This window comes from Cricetulus griseus, chromosome 2 (assembly GCF_003668045.3).
Source record: "Cricetulus griseus strain 17A/GY chromosome 2, alternate assembly CriGri-PICRH-1.0, whole genome shotgun sequence".
Taxonomy (NCBI): Eukaryota; Metazoa; Chordata; class Mammalia; order Rodentia; family Cricetidae; genus Cricetulus; species Cricetulus griseus.
Window position 1 is genome coordinate 77,702,214 of NC_048595.1, and position 18,589 is coordinate 77,720,802.

Below are 18,589 nucleotides of genomic sequence, written 5' to 3' on the forward strand. Positions count from 1 at the left end.
TGGGAAATGTGCGAGGGATGCAGGAAAATGGACTGAATTGCAACTGGCTATCAAGGTGAAGAGATCCAGGTATTGAATTGCTGAGCAGGGCTTTGCTCAGAGCAGCCACTAAAATTTGATTAATTCAGCAAATGTGTGTTCTTTTAAATACTAGATGACAAAGGTGTTTTACTTAGAGACAATACCAATAAGTCCAGTTCCCTGCTGTGTTCTTTAAAATAAATATATGGCTTCTTATAATAAATCATATTTATACTGCCAAATTATTACTTTTTTGAGCATGCTACAAGTATAATAATGAATGAATGATACCCAAACTGAATTTATAAAAAGGACACTATATTACTTTTACTGTTGGTTTCTAGGTATATCACTTAATTACTGTTTTGTATTAAATTACTCTTAAGAAACTAATAGCTTTTAATGACAATTTCCATTTAGTAAGTGACTATGGGAATCGTTGACAGCCTGATTATTTTGGCTGGTTTGTTCATGTTTATGTGGTAAGTTTATAGCATGGCAAGACAAGGCAAGTCTAAGGATCAACCCAGGTGTCTGACTGTGAATACCATTCAGTTGGCTGAGCCTTAGTATCCTTTCACCTGGGAAGAGACATCCAGGTAATTCACAAGATAATGACAAAGGACTAACAGATGGACCATGTGAACAGCTTGTTCTTGGTGTTGAGGCTCAGATTTGGTACAGAATTAATTCTTGTCTTTCACTGTTATGAACTCAGATTAAAGGGCGGGTAAAAATAGGCACCATCTTATGATGGAGGATGCTGCCAAATCACTTGGCATATGAGTGTGAAGGACGAAGTGATTTCTGTCTTTTTGATAACTGTCTACTACACCTGAATTGAACTTCTTGACTTTTAAATGCAGAAAAACATCATTTTGGCAAAGCATCAGTATGTGGCACCAATAAAAGTTAGGCTGAACTAAATTAAATAGTTAACTACATTATAAAATAAATAAATATGTATTTATGTATGCATTCAAATATGGAGTATGTGGTTAAGCCTGACTGAGACAGACTAGTAAAGTTTATTTGCACAGTATTTACAAACCAACAGATTATTTTTTTTTACTCTGGCGATGACTGATTCATATATATATTATCTAATTCTTATATTTTAGTCAAAACATAGTCACATTAGAACATGGTATATGGATCTGTCAAAGAGAATTATACAAACTAACGTCAATATATTTTTCAGCAGAGAGCTTTGGCCAGAGTGTAAAGTGTTCTATATGTATTGGTTATTGTTATTATTTTTTAAAGAAAATTTCATCAAAATACAAAACTGAAAGTTCTTACAGGGAAAATGATTTTAACATGCTGATTTTTGTCATATTAGCGACTTGCATATTTATCACACAACACACAAAAATCTTCTAGATATTTCTAAGCTAAGTCTTATCAATACCCAGGATCATCATGGAATACAAACAAATAAGGCCTGGGATTGCTCTTCATCATATGAAGAAGAAAAATGTCCTATATAGAGCAAAATTAACTGAGTGATGGTATACAAGGACATTTTCTTTTCTGTCTTTTATGTTAAGGAGAATGTAGGGGGACATGGGGGTGTAGGCCGAGCATTTTAGAGACTTGAAATCAGAGTCCCCCTTTTCCTGCTGCCTTATCAGGCATGAATTCAGGGTTCCAAGAAAAGATCAATCATGATGAGGGAGCTTAGATTCCATCTCCCTGAAAAACTGATGGGAACACAAACAGAAGAGAGGGCATCATGGGGGGGTCTCAAAGGTAATGACTTCTTTTTTAACATCCTTTCTTTTATTTTACAAACCAACTAGAGTTTGTCCTCCTTCCTCTCATGCCCCCATCCCCTTTGTGCCTCCCATCTATCTCCTTCCCCATCCACTTCTCCCCATCTCCACTCAGAAAGGGGCAAGTCTCCCCTGGGCTTGAAAAAGCATGGCACACCAAGTTGAGACAGGACCGAGCTTCATGTAACTTAGGATTCCAAGATGAACACATATTCTGAAAATAAATAAATGAATAGTGACTAAATAAATAATTGCCAGCTTTCCTGTTTAAATAAGCAGAGCTCCATTATTCACAAAAAAACAGAATCAGAGCAAGTAGGTTAACTTGTTAAAATAATTATCTAACATCTAAGATAGGAACAAATTCTTTTAGACGGTGGTTCAAGACAAGGTTTCTGTTTGTTGTTTTGGAGGCTGTCCTGGAACATGGACTCCTTATTTAATTATACCATCATCAGCATTTTTGTCTTTCACTGTCTGAGCTTGGCTGTCCTGAAACTTGCCCTGTAGACCAGGCTGGCCTTGAACTCACAGAGATCTGCCTAATTTTGCCACCCAAGTGCTGGGAATAAGGAGTGTGCCACCAACACCGGGCCAAATTCTTAAAAAGTGTCTTCATTTTGATTTTGTAAGCAAAAGCAACAAAAAATGTAGAGTTCAAGAGATTCATCCAATTCAATGTACCATGTTCTTCCGGGATACTCTGTCCTCTCTGACTCCTATAATCTTTACTCGCTCTCGTCTGTTCTGGGAGGTTCTTTGCTCTCAGATGGGAGGGACCTGACTGGCTGTGGGTCTTTGCACCTGCTCCCACTCCCATCTGCTGCAGGAGGAAGCTTTTCTGATGACACTTGGACAAGACACTGAACTATGAGTATAGCAGATGGCAGAATATCACTAGGAAACATAGCAAGTGTTAGGTTTGGGTTCTCTCTCATGGATTAGGCCTGAAGTTAAACTAAATATTGGCTGGCAACTTCCATAAGTTCTGTATCATTATTGCCCCAGGATATCTTGCAGGAGGACAGATTTTAGATGGAGGGTTTTGTGGCTTGGTAGGTCCCCAGGTTTCTCTTTCAGCACCCTATAGAATACATTCTCCAGGAAAAGAAACTGGAACACAGTGTTGAAGGCTCCAAGCCTGTACCAACTTGACTTATCTATTTTCAATGAAGTAAGTTGTCACACAGAATGAAACACAAAGCACAGAGTCTACATGGATCTATATCAGGTCTTCTGGACCTGTGTCATAGCTGTTAGTTTTGTGGGTTTTTGGGACTCCTAACAGTAGATGTGGGTATATCTTTTACTCCTTTGACTCCTTTTGAAGCTCTTTTCTTTATATTGACTTGCCTTGTCCAGCTTTTATATGAGGGCTTTGGCCTTGACTTACTGTGTTTTGTTTTGTCATATTTGGCTGTTGTCTCCGGGAGGGCTGCTCTTTTCTGAAGAGGAAAGATAGTGGTGTTGGATCTTGGGAAGAGGGGAGGTTATGGTACTCTAAGAAGAGAAGGAGAGGAAGTTATATTTGGGAATTTGGGATGTATTTTATGAGATAAGAACCTATTTTCAATAAAACGAGATTCTTTTTTTTCTTTTATCTTTTTAGAGCTGTTTGAAAGATTAAGAATTTTCTTTATTGTTTGTTTTCCTTTTTTGTTGTTGTTTCCTTTTAGAATTTAAATTACAAACAAGCTTGCTTTACATGTTAATCCCAGTTCCCTGTCCCTCCCCTCCTCCCCTGCTCCCCAACATTCCCCTATCCCATCCCATTTCTATTGCCCAGAGACTGTAAGGCCTTCTTCCATGGGAGATTTTTCAAAGTCTGCATATCACTTGCAGCAGGGCCTAGACCCTCCCCAGTGTGTCTAGGCTGAGAGAGTATCCCTTTTTGTGGAGTGGGCTCCCAAATTCCATTCGTGTACTAGGAATAAATACTGATCCAGTACCAGAGGCCCCATAGATTAACCAGATCTCTAAACTGACATGCTCATTCAGGGGATCTGGAACAGTCCTATGCTAGTTTCTCAGCTATCAGTCTGGGTTCCATGAGCTCCTACTTGTTCAGATTAACTGTTTCTGTGGGTTTCTCCAGCCTGGTCTTGACCCCTTTGCTCATCTCTCCTCGGTGTCTGCAACTAGATTACACGAGTTCAGCCCAGTGTTTATCTGTGGATGTCTGCTTTTGCTTCCATCAGCTACCATATGATCTAGCAATTCAACTCTTAGGAATATACACAAAAGATGCCACATTCATACATGGACATTTGTTCAACCATGCTCATAGTAGCATTATTTGTAATAGCCTGACCTGGAAGCAACCTAGCTGCCCTTCAACTGAAGAATGGATAAAGAAAATGTGGTAAGTTTACACAATGGAGTAATACCGAGCAGAAACAAAACAAAACAAAACAAAACAAAGGAATCTTGAAATTGGCAGGCAAACAGATGGAACTAGAGAAACCATCCTGAGTGAGGTAACCCAGTCACAAAAAGACAAAAATGGTATGTACTAATTCATATATGGATTTTAGACATGGAGCATGGGATTGCCAGCCTACAATCCACATCACCAGAGAAGCTAAGAAACCAGGAGGATCCTAAGAGAGACATACATGGTCCACTGGAGAAGAGAAAATGTAAAATATCTCCTGAGCTAAATGGGAGCATGTGAGGAGGGTAGAAGGAGTTAAGAAAAAGAGAAGGGGCAAGAGGAGGGCAGAGGAGAACAAGAGGGAGCAAGAAGATCCAGTCAGGGAGAGAATATAGGAAAGTATGAAAACAGACACGATAATAGAGGTTGCCATTATAGGTTTAAAGAGAAATCTGGCACCATGGAAATGTCTAGAGATCTACAAGGATAACTCCAACCAAAAATCAAACAATAGTCAGTGGAGAGGCTACCTTAAATGCCCTTCTCCAATAATGAGATTGATGAAGAACTCATATGCTATCCTAGAGCCTTCATCCAGTAGCTATTGCTTGTTTAGTATGTGAGTTTTTTACCTAAATTTCTTAGTTATTCTACAAATTTATAGGTTTTTATGACATTTTCTTTTTTATTTTATTTTATTAGTTCAAATTAGGAACAAGCTTGCTTCAGATGTCAATCCCTTCTCCCTCTCCTGACCCTCCCCCCCCAACATCCCACCTGCCCCTAGCCATCCCCCCTCCACTCCACAGGCATGGTAAGGCCCTCAAAAGAGGCTCCCCAAAGTCTACCACATCATCTTGGGCCAGGCCTAGGCCCTACAGCAGAAAAAACAATGGAATCTTGAAACTTGCAGGATAATGGATGGAACTCGAAGAAACTATTCTGAGCGAGGCAGCCCAATCACAAAAAGACAAATATGATACGTACTCAGTCATATGTGGACCTGCTTTATGATACATAGTAGTGACTGTGCTTTATCAGAGCTGTTTTTAATGATGTTGCTCAGAATGGTTTCCTTCCAGATGATGATTGAGAAGCTAATTTAAAATAAAATGGTGCCAAGTACCATAAGAGTAACAGGACTGTGCTGTTTTTCTGGGACATTTTTTTTTTTATTTACTTTTTTGTGGGTTTAGTTTTTTAAGACATGGTTTCTCTGTGTTGATGAGGGTGACATTGAACTCACAGAGATGTGCCTGGCTCTGCTTCCCAAGTGCTGGGATTAAAGGCATGTGCCACTACCACCTACTGTTATGATATTTTCATGTATAAATATTAGTAATATTTTTTATTTGTCACCTTACTCATTTTGTCCTCTCTACCACTCAATCTATTGGTTCTTTTCTTCCCCTAGTCCTCTACTTCTGACTTAATGTATTCTATTATGCATCTTATTACTTTGCCTTTAGTATATTTCCTGCTCTCTCACAATTATCTTTTATCTAATCATGTGTACATACACATTTAAACTTAGATTGTGCATATGGCAGAGAAGGTGTACTATTTTCCTTCCTAGATGAATTATTTCACTTAACATAATCTCTAGACTCATCATTTTTCCAAAGTTCATGATTTTATTTTTTTATTCTTACATGCTTATATAACTTCAGAGATACTAACACACATAAATCTATTTTCATAATAACCAAGTCATGGTGTTAATCTTCATAACTATGTACAGATGCATGGAAAAAGGATATGCAATATATACTTATAGACTTTTTTCTTTTTTTATTAGAAAGAAAATTATGTTACATGTCAAACACAGGTCCCTCTCCGTCCCTTCCTTCCCTGACCCCTAACTAACTCCCTACTCTTCCCATATCCTTTCTGCTCCCCAGGAAGTGTGAGGCCTTCCATAGGGAACCTTTAAAATCTGTCATATATTTTTGGGATAAGGCCTAGGCCAACCCCATTGTGTCAAGGCTCAGGGAGTATCCCTCCATGTGGGATGGGCTACTAAAGTCTATTTCTATGGTAGCAATAAGTCCTGATCCACTAAAAGAGGCCCCATTGATTTCCAAGGTCTCCTCACTGACACCCACATTCAGGGGGTCTGGATCAGTCCCATGCTGGTTTCCCACCTATCATACTGAGGACCAAGAGTTTTCTCTTGTTCAGGTCAGCTGTTTCTGTGGGTTTCACCAGCTTTGTATGGACCGCTTTGCTCTTCAGTCCTCCTTTGCTGCATCTGGATTTCAGTTCAGTTCAAGGTTTAGTTGTGGGTGTCTGCTTCTACTTCCACCACCTGCTGGATGAAGACTATACGCTGGCATATGAATTAGTCTTGATCTCATTATCAGGAGAGGGCATTTAAGGTAGCCTCTCCTCTGTAGCTTAGATTGTTAGTTGGTGTCATCTTTGTAGCTTTCCAGACATTTCCCTAGTGCCTGATTTTTCTTTGAACTTATGTCTCCCTCTATTATATTATCTCCTTTCTTGATCTCTTCTGTTCTTCCCCCAATTCAACTTCCCTGCCCCATCATGTCTTCCTCACACCTCCTCGTCTCCCCTTCTCATTCTCCTAGTTCCCTCTCCCCTCCCTGTATGCTCACAATTTTCTCAGGAGACCTTGTCCCTTTTCCCTTCTCCAGTGGACCATGTATGTCCATCTTACAGTCCTCCTTGTTTACCAGCCTCTCTGGCAGCATGGCCTGTAGGTTGGCAATAATTTACACTATGACTAAAATCCAGATATGAGTGAGTACATACAATGTCTGTCTTTTTGTGTCTTGGTTACCTCACTGAGAATGGTTTCTTCTAGTTTCATTCATTTGCCTGTGAATTTCAAGATTCCGTTGCCTTTTTTCCCCCCACTGAGTAGTACTCCATTGTGTAAATGTAGCACATTTATTTCTATCCATTCTTCAGTTGAGGGGCATCTAGGTTGTTTCCAGATTCTGGCTATTACAAATAATGCTGCTATGAACATACCTGAAAAGATGTCCTTGTGTAGTAATGTGCTTCTTTTGGGTACATGCCTAAGAGTGGAATTGCTGGATCTCATAGTAAAATGATTCCCATTTTCCTGTGGAATTGCCGAATAGATTCTCAAAATGGCTGTACAAGTTGGCACTCCCCCAGCAGTGAAGGAGTGTTCCCCTTACTCCACAACCTCTCCAGCATAAACTGTCATTGGTGTTTTTGATTTTAGCCATTCTGACAGGTCTAAGATGGTATCTCAGAGTTGTTTTGATTTGCATTTCCCTGATGGCTAAGGTTGTTGAACACTTTCTTATCTGTCTTTCAGCCATTTTAGATTCCTCTATTGAGAATTGTCTATTTAATTCTCTACCCCAATTTTTAATTGGATTATTTGATGTTTTGGAGAATACCTTCTAGAATTTTTTGTAATTTTTGGAGATCAGCACTCTGTCTGATGTGAGGTTGGTGAATATATTTTCCCAATCCATGGGCTGCTGTTTTGTGTTGTTGAGTGTGTCCTTTGCCTTACATAAGCTTCTCAGGTTCAGGAGGTTCCATTTATCAATTGTGGATCTCAGTGTCTGTGCTACTTGTGTTATGTTCAGGAAGTGGTATCCTATACCAATTCATTCAAGGGTATTTCCTACTTTGTCTTCTAATAAGTTCAGTTTTGCTGGGTTTATGTTGAGGTCTTTGATCCATTTGAGCTTATGTTTTGCATGTTGTTAGACATGGATATCTGCAGTCTTCTACATGCCAGCATCCAATTATGCCAGCACCATTTGTTGAAGATGCTTTCTTTATTCCCTTGTATAGCTTTGGCTTCTTTGTTAAATATCAGGCATTCATAGGTGTGCAAGTTAATATCAGGGTTTTCAACTGTATTCCAATCGTCTACCTGTCTATTTTTGTGCCAATCCCAAGCTGTTTTCAGGACTATAGCTCTATAACAGAGCTTCAAACCAGGGATGGTGATGCCTTCAGAAGTTTCTTTAGTGTACAGGGTTGTTTTGGCTATCCTGGGTCTTTTATTTTTTTTAAAGATAATGTTTTCTTTTTTTCATTCATTTATTTAGCTCATAAACAAATCATGCACAATTATGATACACAATACAGTATGTTCACAATGGCATGGCTAACTTACACCAATTAGCATGTCATATCGCACATATTCATCATTTTTGTTTTGAGAACACTTAAAGTATACTATCTCACAACTTTTAAAATATAGCATATTGTTATCAATCGTATTTATCATGCTTTCAGTATACCTCAAGACATCACAGAGTTCATGCCTCTTGTCCAACTGCAGTTTTATATCCTTAAACCAATCATTTCCCCATTGTTAAAAGACCCACATTGAAGCATAATAGCCACAATTCTGCTCTCTGTTCCTATAAGTTCATCATTTCTAGGTTACACATAAAATTGAACTTACTAAAGATGAAATCAAATTTGCATGCACAGGTGAGCACTCTCTGAAACACCTTGGATTCATCAATATTTGAGTTTCAATAGCATATATGTTATGAATCAATAGCAGCAACAGCTTTTTCAGGTTCTGCAGTCATTTGAACAAAATTGTAGAGACATCCAGCACACTCCATTTAAAAAGAAAAAAACAAAAAAAAACAAAAAAACAAACAAACAACAACAACAAAATGTAAAAAATAAAATCCCAGAAAACAGCACAGTTCTGTTACTCTTGTGGTACTTGGCACCATTTTTTTTAATTACCTTCTCAGTCATCATCTGGGAGGAAACCATTCTTAGCAACATCATTAAAAACAGCTCTGATAAAGCAGGTTGAGAATTGTTCTTTCAAGGTCTGTGAAGAACTGTGCTGGGATTTTGACGGGGATTCCACTGAATCTGTAGATTGCTTTTGGCAAGATTGCCATTTTTACTGTGTTGATCCTATCTATCCTAGAACTTGGGAGATCCTTCCATTTTCTGGTATCTATTTTAATTTCTTTCTTTAAAGACTCAAAATTCATATGACACAGGTCTTTCACCTTTTGGTTAGCATTAACCCCAGGTATTTTATGTTGTTTGTGGGAATGGTAAAGGGTGATGTTTCTCTGATTTCTTTCTCAGCACATTTATCATCAATATACAGTAGGGCTACTGATTTTTTTGAGTTAATCTTGTATCCATTCAAGTTGAAGAAGGTGTTTATCAGCTGCAGGAATTCCCTGGTAGAGTTTTTTGGTTCACTTATGTAGACTATCATATCATCTACAAACAGTGAAAGATTGGCTTCTTCCTTGTAACACCTTGATCTACTATTTTTGTCTTATTGCTCTAGCTAGAATTTCAAGTACATTATTGAAGAGCTATGGAGAGAATGAACAGCTTTGTCTTGTTTCTGATTTTAGAGGAATAGCTTTGAGTTTCTCTTCATTTAGTGTGATGTTGGCTGTTGGCTTACTGTATGTTGTTTTTATTTTGTTAAGGTATGTTACTGTTGTTCCTGATCTCTCCAGGACCTTTATCAGGAAAGAATGTTTGATTTTGTCACAGGGTTTTTCAGCATCTAGTGGGACGATCATGTGGTTTTTCTTCTTCAGTTGGTTTATATGTTGGATTACATTGACAGATGTTCGAATGTTGAACTAGCCTTGCATCCTATGGATGAAGCTTACTTGATCAAGGTAGACAATTTCTCTTATGTGTTCTTGGATTTAGTTCGCCTGTATTTTATTGAGATTTTTGCATGTATGTTCATGAGAGATATTGGTCTGTAGTTATCTTTCTTAGTTTTGACTTTGTGTGGCTTGAGTACCAAGGTAATTGTAGCCTCATAAAAAGAGTCAGGCAATGAACCTTCTGCTTCTATTGTGTGGAACCATGTGAGGAGTACTGGTATTAAGTCTTCTTTGAATTTCTGGTAGAATTCTGCACTGAATCCACCTGGCCCTGCACTTTTTTTGTTTGTTTTTTTGGGAGACTTTTGATAACTGCTTCTATTTCTTAGAGTTTATAGGTCTGTTTAAGTTGCTTATCTGTTCTTGATTCAATTTTGGTAAGTGATATCTGTCCAGAAAATTGTCCATTTCCTTTAAATTTTTGAATTTTGTGAAGTACAGGTTTTCAAAGTATGACCTGAAGATTCTCTGTATTTCCCCAGTGTCTGTTGTTACATCCCCCTTTTCATTTCTGATTTTATTGATTTGCATGTTCTTTCTCTACCTTTTGGTTAGTTTGGATAAAGGTTTGTATATTTTGTTTATTTTCTAGAAGAGGAACCAACTCCTTGTTACATTGATTCTTTGAATTGTTTTCTTTGTTTTGACCTTTTTGATTTCCCCTGTTTTACTCTTTCCTGGCTTCTACTCCTCCTGGGTGAATTTGCTTCTATTTGTTCTACATCTTTCAGCTGTGATGTCAACTCTCTGATGTGACTATTCTCTAATTTCTTCATGTGAGCCCTTAGAGCCATGAACTTCCTCTTAATCCCTCTTTCAAAATGTCCCATAAGTTTCGGTATGTTGTGTCTTCATTTTCATTGAATTGTAGGAAATCTTTTCTTTCTTTATTCTTTCTTTCTTTCTTTCTTTCTTTCTTTCTTTCTTTCTTTCTTTCTTTCTTTCTTTCTTTCTTCCTTGACCCAGGAATGGTGTAATTGCATGTTGTTAAACTTCCATGAGTTGGTAAGTTTTCTGCAATTTGTGTTGTTTTTGTATCCTAACTTTAATGCATGGTGGTCTGATAAGACACAGGGGATTATTCCATTTTTTTGTACCTGTTGAGGTTTGCTATGTTGCTGAGTATTGGTTGATTTTTTAGAAGGTTCCATGTCATGCTGAAAAGAAGGTATATTCTTTTGTGCTTGGATAGAAAGTTCTATAGGTGTCTATTAATCCCAAATGGGTCATAACTTCTGTTATTTCCTTTGTCTCTTTGTTAAGTTTCTTTCTGGTTGTCCTGTCCAGTGGTAAGAGTGGGATGTTGTAGTCTCCCACTATAACTATGTGAGGTCTTATTTGTGATTTGATTTTTAATAATGTTTCTTTTATGAATGTTGATGCCTTTGTATTTTGGGCATAGATGTTTAGAATTGAGACTTTTTCCCCATGGATATTTCCTGTGATGAATATGAAATGACATTCTTCATCTCTTTTGATTGATTTTATTTTGATGTCTAACTTGTTAGATACTAGGATAGCTACCCCAGCTTCTTTCTCGGGTCCATTTGATTGGAATATCTTATCCCAACCCTTTTCTCTGAGGTAATGTCTGTCTTTGAATTCAAGGTGTGTTTCTTGTATGCAGCAGAAGGTTGGATTCTGTCTTCATATCCAATCTGTTAGCCTGTGTCTTTTTATATTTGAGTTAAGACAATTAATATTGAGGGAAATTAAGGACCATTGAGTGCTTATTCTTGTTTGTTTCTGGTAGTGTTATTGTATTTGCATTTACCCTGCTTTTTCTTTTGCATTTTCATAAAGTGGGCTTATCTATTGTCTTTGTTTCTGTGAGTGTATTTAACTTCCTTAGGTTGGAGTTTTCCTTCCAGTACTTTCCGTAATGCTGGATTAGTGGTTACATATTGTTTAAATCTGCTTTTGTTGTGGAATATCCTGTTTCTCCAGTTATGTTACTGAAAGCTTTGCTGGGGTATGGTAGTTTGGGCTGGCATCCATATTCTTTCAGAGTTAGTAGAACATCTATCCAGGTCCTTCTGGCTTTCTGAGTTTCTATGTAGAAGTCCTGTGGAATTCTGATAGGTTTGCCATTTTAAGTTACTTGAACTTTTACCTTTGCTATTATTAATATTCTTTCTTTATTCCGTATGTTTGTTTTTTTTAATTTTAATGTGACAAGGGGGCTTTCTTTTGTGGTCCACTCTATTTGGTGTTCTGTAGCTTCTTGTCCTTACATTGACATGTCTTTCTTTAGGTTGGGAAAGTTCTTTTCTATGATTTTGTTGAGTATGTTTTCTGCACCATTGAGTTGGGTTTCTTCACCTTCTGCTATACCTATGATCCTTAGGTTTGGTCTTTCAACAGTGTCCCATATTTCCTGGATATTTTGTGTTAGGGATTTGCTATACTTCAGGTTTTCCTGCATATTTTGTTTTAAGTATTTGTTGGTCTTAAGATTTTTTTTTTTGCTTTATGAATTCATTTCCTCTAGTTTATCTTCAGTGTCTGAGATTCTGTCTTCCATCTCTTGTATTCTGTTGGTTATGCTTGCATCTGTGGTTCCTGATTGTTTACTCAGCTTTTCCAGTTCCAGCATTCCCTCAGTTTGTGTTTTCTTTATTGTCTCTATTTCTGTTTTCAATTCTTGAACTGTTTCCTTCAGCTGCTTAATTGTATTTTGTTGGCTTTCCTTGATTTCTTGCATCTTTTGGTTTGTCTTTTCTTCCATTTTTCTGAGGATTTTCTGATTTCCTCTCTTAGGGTCTCTATCATCTGCATGAAGTTGTTTTTATGGTTACTCTCTTCTGCTACATCTGTGATGGGATGTTCATGTCTTGCTGGTGTAGTGTCTATAGACTCTGGTGGTATTATATTGGTTTTCCTGTTGTTGGATGTGTTCTTATATTGTCATCTTCACATCTTTTCTTCCAGTGGGTGCAGGTGGTGTCTCTTCCTTTCCTGGTGTTTATGGGTCTGGGGTTCTCTTCAGGTATGTGCAATTGGCTCCAATACTCTGATGGGTCTCAAGGTTGGTGCAGGCACGTCTAAGGCACTTGCTCTCCAGGTGGGAAAGAGCAGGACTGTATCAAAGATGTCAGCAGACTCTGGTTTGCTTTGTCCTCAGGGGCTGAGTCGACCTGCCTGCAGACCCCTGGGCAGGAGTTCCCAGAGTGGGCAGGCAGAAGTTTTGTCCAAGTCAGGGGCCAATGCAGCTCATATCTCCACTCTCTGCACTCTGCACTGCCTGGGGGTGGAGTAGCTCAGTGATCTCAGCAGTGTCAGGGTCTCTGGGTCTTCAGGGACTGATTCAGTCTGCCAACAGACCCTGGGGTAGGATCTCCCAGATTGGACAGGCAAAAGTTGGGCCCAAGTCAGGGTTCAAAGCAGCTCACCTCTGCACTCTTGGGGGAAGGAATAGCCCAGCTTACCCATATACAATTTTTACCATTAACTCCATGTTACCATCAGTCTTTCTATTTTTTTCTTTTTAATAACTCTGGAAATTTTCTTCTGTTTCTGGTAAACAGGGATGATTACAGAGAACCACAACATATCAAATTTCAAAGTTGCAGAGATGAAAATCAATTGAAACATTTAAAATGGGACTGCTACACCTAAACTCAGGAATCACTATGGGAGAAGGGGTTGCAAGATTGTAAGAACCAGAGAATCAGGGAGTTTAGTGTAATATTGTATCTCATTATATTTCTCATCTCCCTTTCTTTGCTTCTGTTAGATTTAGTATTTTTACTTTCATCTTCCTATTCTGTGATTTCATGTCTTCAAGAGAACAACTCATGATCTTCTAAGTTATATGAGGTTTAGGATTCTATACATGATTTGGCTCTCATAGATCACTGAACTGAATTGTCAGCTATGAAGCAAAGGGTTTGGACTCTTCTCACTGCTACAAGCGAGGAAGAAAGAACATGAGTTTTTTTTTATTATTATTATTACGGAATTGTAATTGTCTACATTTTAAACTCAGACCCTATAACCAGAAGAAGATTGATTTAATATTTTCTGTAGAAAATGTGTAAATTTAAGAATAAAAGTTGTTAGAAAACTTATTTGTAAATTATGGGGAAAAATAAAGGAACGTTACAGTCTTATTTATCTAATTGTTTTAGTTAAGAAAAACACTATTCCTTAAATTTTGAGATGTGCAATTATGGACATGTTTACAAAGGCAATCCAATGCCATTAGTAATGTATTCTCCAAGGATAAGAGTTCATCTGCAAATTAGCATGCACTTTGAGAATAAAGCATTATATCCAAAATTCTAAGAAAACGTAGAGTTGAAACAACTGAAATGACTTTTGATTTTCTGCAGGATTTATTAGAAGTGTTGCTGTGCTGCATCAAGTGTAAGGTGTTTATTATTAAACGATACTAAATAGACATCCATTCCTTAGCAGCATTTATCATGAGTACCTTTTAATTTGTCACTGTTGCTATGCCCCAGGATAACTTACTTTTTTTGAGAAATCTGATATGATTTTATGATAGCTACTTTTCTTTTGGTGTCATTTTCTCCCTTCTGTACAAGTGAGAGGACTGCATTGGAAATTACTAATGTTCTTTCCAGGTATAATTAAATAAAGCCTGAAAAATATCATTAGTTGTATTTGAGATAATAATGAATCAGTGCATGACACAAAACAAGATACTAAGTCTGCCAATTTGTGCACCACAGAAGATCAATGATAGAGAAGATCAAAACACTGGATTTCGGGGCTCATGCTGTTAGAACATAAGTGGCTTCTAAGCGCAAAGGAGGTGTAGAAAGAGGAATATATAAAGAAAAGCTTTTATCAAAATATACTTCACATCTAGAGACAGAACTGTATTTGAACCATGTAGAAAAAGAAACATGCTTAGAGTACAGAATCATAAAACTATGGAAAAGGTAGCATACACATTTTAAGAGCTAGTATGTAAATGACCAGTAGAATGGTTATTTTCTTCAGTGTATACCTACTTTGTCCAATCTTTTACAAAATCATTTTTGCTAACTTTGAGGGGATATAGCTAGCAGTTGGTTCCCTGTTACTTAATATTATTAGTCATGAAGAAACATCATGTGTAAAACGTGTTGGGGGAAGTGGGTTTATTTGGCTTATACTTTAATATGACCATTAATTGTTGAAGGAAACCAGTAGAGGAACTCAAGCAGTATAGGGATCTGAAGGTAGGAACTGTAAGGGAGTTTTCTTGCCCCAACTGCCTGCTCCCAAATAACCAACATAGAGGTATAAAATTAATTAAAATGCTTAGCTTATAGCTTGTTCTTATTACTAACTATCTCTCACAATTTAACCCATTTCTATTAATCTATGTGCTGTTCCCAGGCTGATGGCATTTACCTCTATCCTATTTTGAATGGGGGACTCATTCTGCAAAATCAGGTGACCCTCTGACTTTGTCCTTCCTCATCCCATAGAGACACAAATTCATATAGTGTACAAAAGAACTATTCTACAGCAAGGACAACATGTAGAAGCCATGAATCTGTAATGTTGAATAGTTTGCTTCCCTAGCTTGTTCATCCGATTTCTTTTTTATCTTTTTTTTTTTTTTGGTTTTTCGAGACAGGGTTTCTCTTTGTAGATTTGCAGCCTATCCTGGCACTCACTCTGGAGACCAGGCTGGCCTCAAACTCACGGAGATCTACCCGCCTCTGCCTCCCAGTTCCCTTATCCCTCCGTTCCTCAACCTGCTTTCTTACAAAACCCCAAAACACCAGCTCTTTGGTAGCAGCACCCATAAAGGGGGTGGCCTTCCACCTCCAAACCCTAATTAATAAATCCATGCAGTGTTATCTACAGCCAGATTTTAAGCAAACATTTTTTCCAACTGAGCTTCTCTCCTCTGGTAATGCTAGTTTATGTCAAGTTGACATAAAATTAGTGAGTGCATAGCATAAAAGACATAATTTTTATGTAGGCAAGATTCCCCTGAGGACATCCCTGAGTTCAGCCATGAATGTGGATTAGATGATCTGACAGTATTGCAACAAGGGTTTTATATAGAAAGTTGTGTTTGTTTGTATGTATGTAGAAAACACTTCTTGATACAGCATTGAGGTGGAAAATATTCCAAAAGATTGAGGTAGAAATTTATATCTTATCTTCAGAAAAGCCAACTCTACATGTCTCATTTCATTACAAATGAATGAAACACTAACCATAGTAGTCTCAGATCAGAGGATAATGCCGATTCTTCCTTCTGTGAAAATAAATTGTGGCCATTTTTAATCTGTGACACATGGAGTTCCATAGCATCCTAAGATTGTCAAAGGTAATCATGGCATAAAAATTATCTCTTCTGGAATGTGTGCTTTATTAAATTACATTCAGAAAAGGAGAACAATACCGTGAATTTTTATGATCTATTGCAAGATTATATAAGGGAGCTCATAGTCTGATACTGAGCCATCATGTATAGATTTTCCAAGTTGTCCTTATCGTCTGTCTAACAGAAACAAATACATAAGAAAGAAATAATTCAATTTAACCTTGATGGGTCAAAAATGGCAGAAGTGAAGTTTGTCCCAAAGCAGCAGACAGAGGGGAAGCATCTTCTTATGGGGAAATAAGATGTCTTCCTCCATTGATTATAATTAGAAGAGAAAGGAAAGAAACATGAAGAGTACTCAAATTCCCTACATGTGGTAGTGATATATCAAAGAGATGAGAACTGACACCTACATCAGAAATGTGGTCAGAAAAATCAGCATGTCCAGTCATGTGCAATGCCTCCTCCCCTATCAGTTTGGAGACAGATGAAAACTGACAACTATCCTCTCACTCACTCCATACTTCATTCCTCCTCACTTCTTCCACTCACGGAAGATGCCTTTGGATATGAAGAACTTGAAGTTCTCATCTACGGGCTCTTTGGGAAGATGTTTTGTCAAAAAAATTAGCTAAACATTTTCTTTTCATGTTCATTTACAGCCTCTTACTGAAAAAGGTCTGGTAGTGTCATTGCATAAAGGAGGTCAACCTCTTTGTCTAGATGCAGGAAATCACAGCAATTTGGCATGCTCTGATTGTTTCATTTAAGGGAGGCAATGCTGCAGTAGTGCTCTGTTGTTTATGGGTAGTCCATCCATGATGCTTAGTCAATGTGAACCCACAATCATATATACATACATACATGATAAATTTTCTCCTTCCCATCTAAAAAAAATGATGTATAGATTCTTTATGTATCTGACGTTCTCATATCACTAATCTTGCATTTTGCCATCCATGTTTATTAATCTCAATTACTTCAAGAAAAACAGTAAATTTATGTGAAATGAGTACTGGGTGATGACCCAGTGAGTAGTTTATACAACATAAAAACACCAGATGATTTATCACCCCAGATGTTGGTGATATGTCTTTGATGATCTTCTACAGTGTATATGAGCATATACTCATCAAAATATCCCTTTACCCCTTACAAGTATGTGCTTCCTTACATGTCCTGACTTTGTGTCCTCTTTGCAAATATAAAAAACTTGTGGATTACAATTCATTCTGGTCACATACTTCTATTGTGAGGCCATTTCATCCCATCAAGTGACCACATCCTTAAAGAAAACTGTTTTTTCCTCTTCCAGAAGCCACCAATTATTCATATCTCCCAGTTAGGGGTGGGGCTCATGCCCCATTCTTATTCTATGCTAGAATGTTTACTGGCTTGATGTCTGTGCAGGCAACCACAGCTACTGTAAGTTCATGAATGAAGCTAAGTCTTGTCAGAATCAGCAGACAAAGTTTTTCTGAAGCTCTTATTAACCACTGGCTTTTCTAATCATTTAATTTACTCTTCTGTGATGGGCCCAGAACCGTAGGAAGGTTCTCAGTATTTCATTCACTGTACTTTGATCAATTATATGTTTCTGCAATAATTTTCAGCTGCTTCACAAAGATACTACTCTGATGAAGTCTGTAAGATTCACTAAACTACACATGAACACAGATTTACTGAAACATAAAAATGTAGTGAGCAATATAATACTATGTACAATTATTTACCATGCAAAGACATTACAGTGATATGAAAATTAAATGTCTTTTTGTGTTAGATGTGGCAACCCTTAAGATATGGTTGTGGGGCTGGAGAGATAGCCCTATGCCTAAGAGCATGTAGTGTTCATGTAAAGGACCCAGGTTCAATTCCTAGCACTCGTATCAGTGAAATCATAGCTGGTTGTAAGTCTAGATCTTGGGCCATCTGATGACCCTGCCTCAAGAAGCATTTCCCTGTACTCATGTGCATTTAGTACCAATTAGTGTCTACATAATTTAAAATCAAATCAAATCTAAAAGATAAATATTTGAATAAATCTTTTTATTTTTTTAGTTAGATAGGCATAGATACCCTTCTGTACCCTGATTTTCCAACAACCAAGTGTTATCTAAACAAATTCTAGGAATGTATTTACAAGCTCTGGAGTTTAAATTATATTAAATGATGTTGTGGAAGAATATTTAATGACAGAAAATTTCACAGAGAGTTTTATTTGGTCCCTTTCCCCATCTCTAGGGGACCATGTATGTCTCTCTTAGAGTCCTCCTTGCTTCCTAACTTCTCTAGTGGTGTGCATTGTAGGCTGGTAATCCTTTGCTCTGTGTGTAAAATCCATATATGAGTGAGTGAGAGTAAAATCCTTTGACCTATGTGTAAAATGTATATACCACTTTTGTCTTTTTGTGACTAGGTTACATCATTCAGAATTCAAGATCCCCTGAGCAAATTGGGAGCAAGGGGGAGAGGAGAAGGAGTTAGG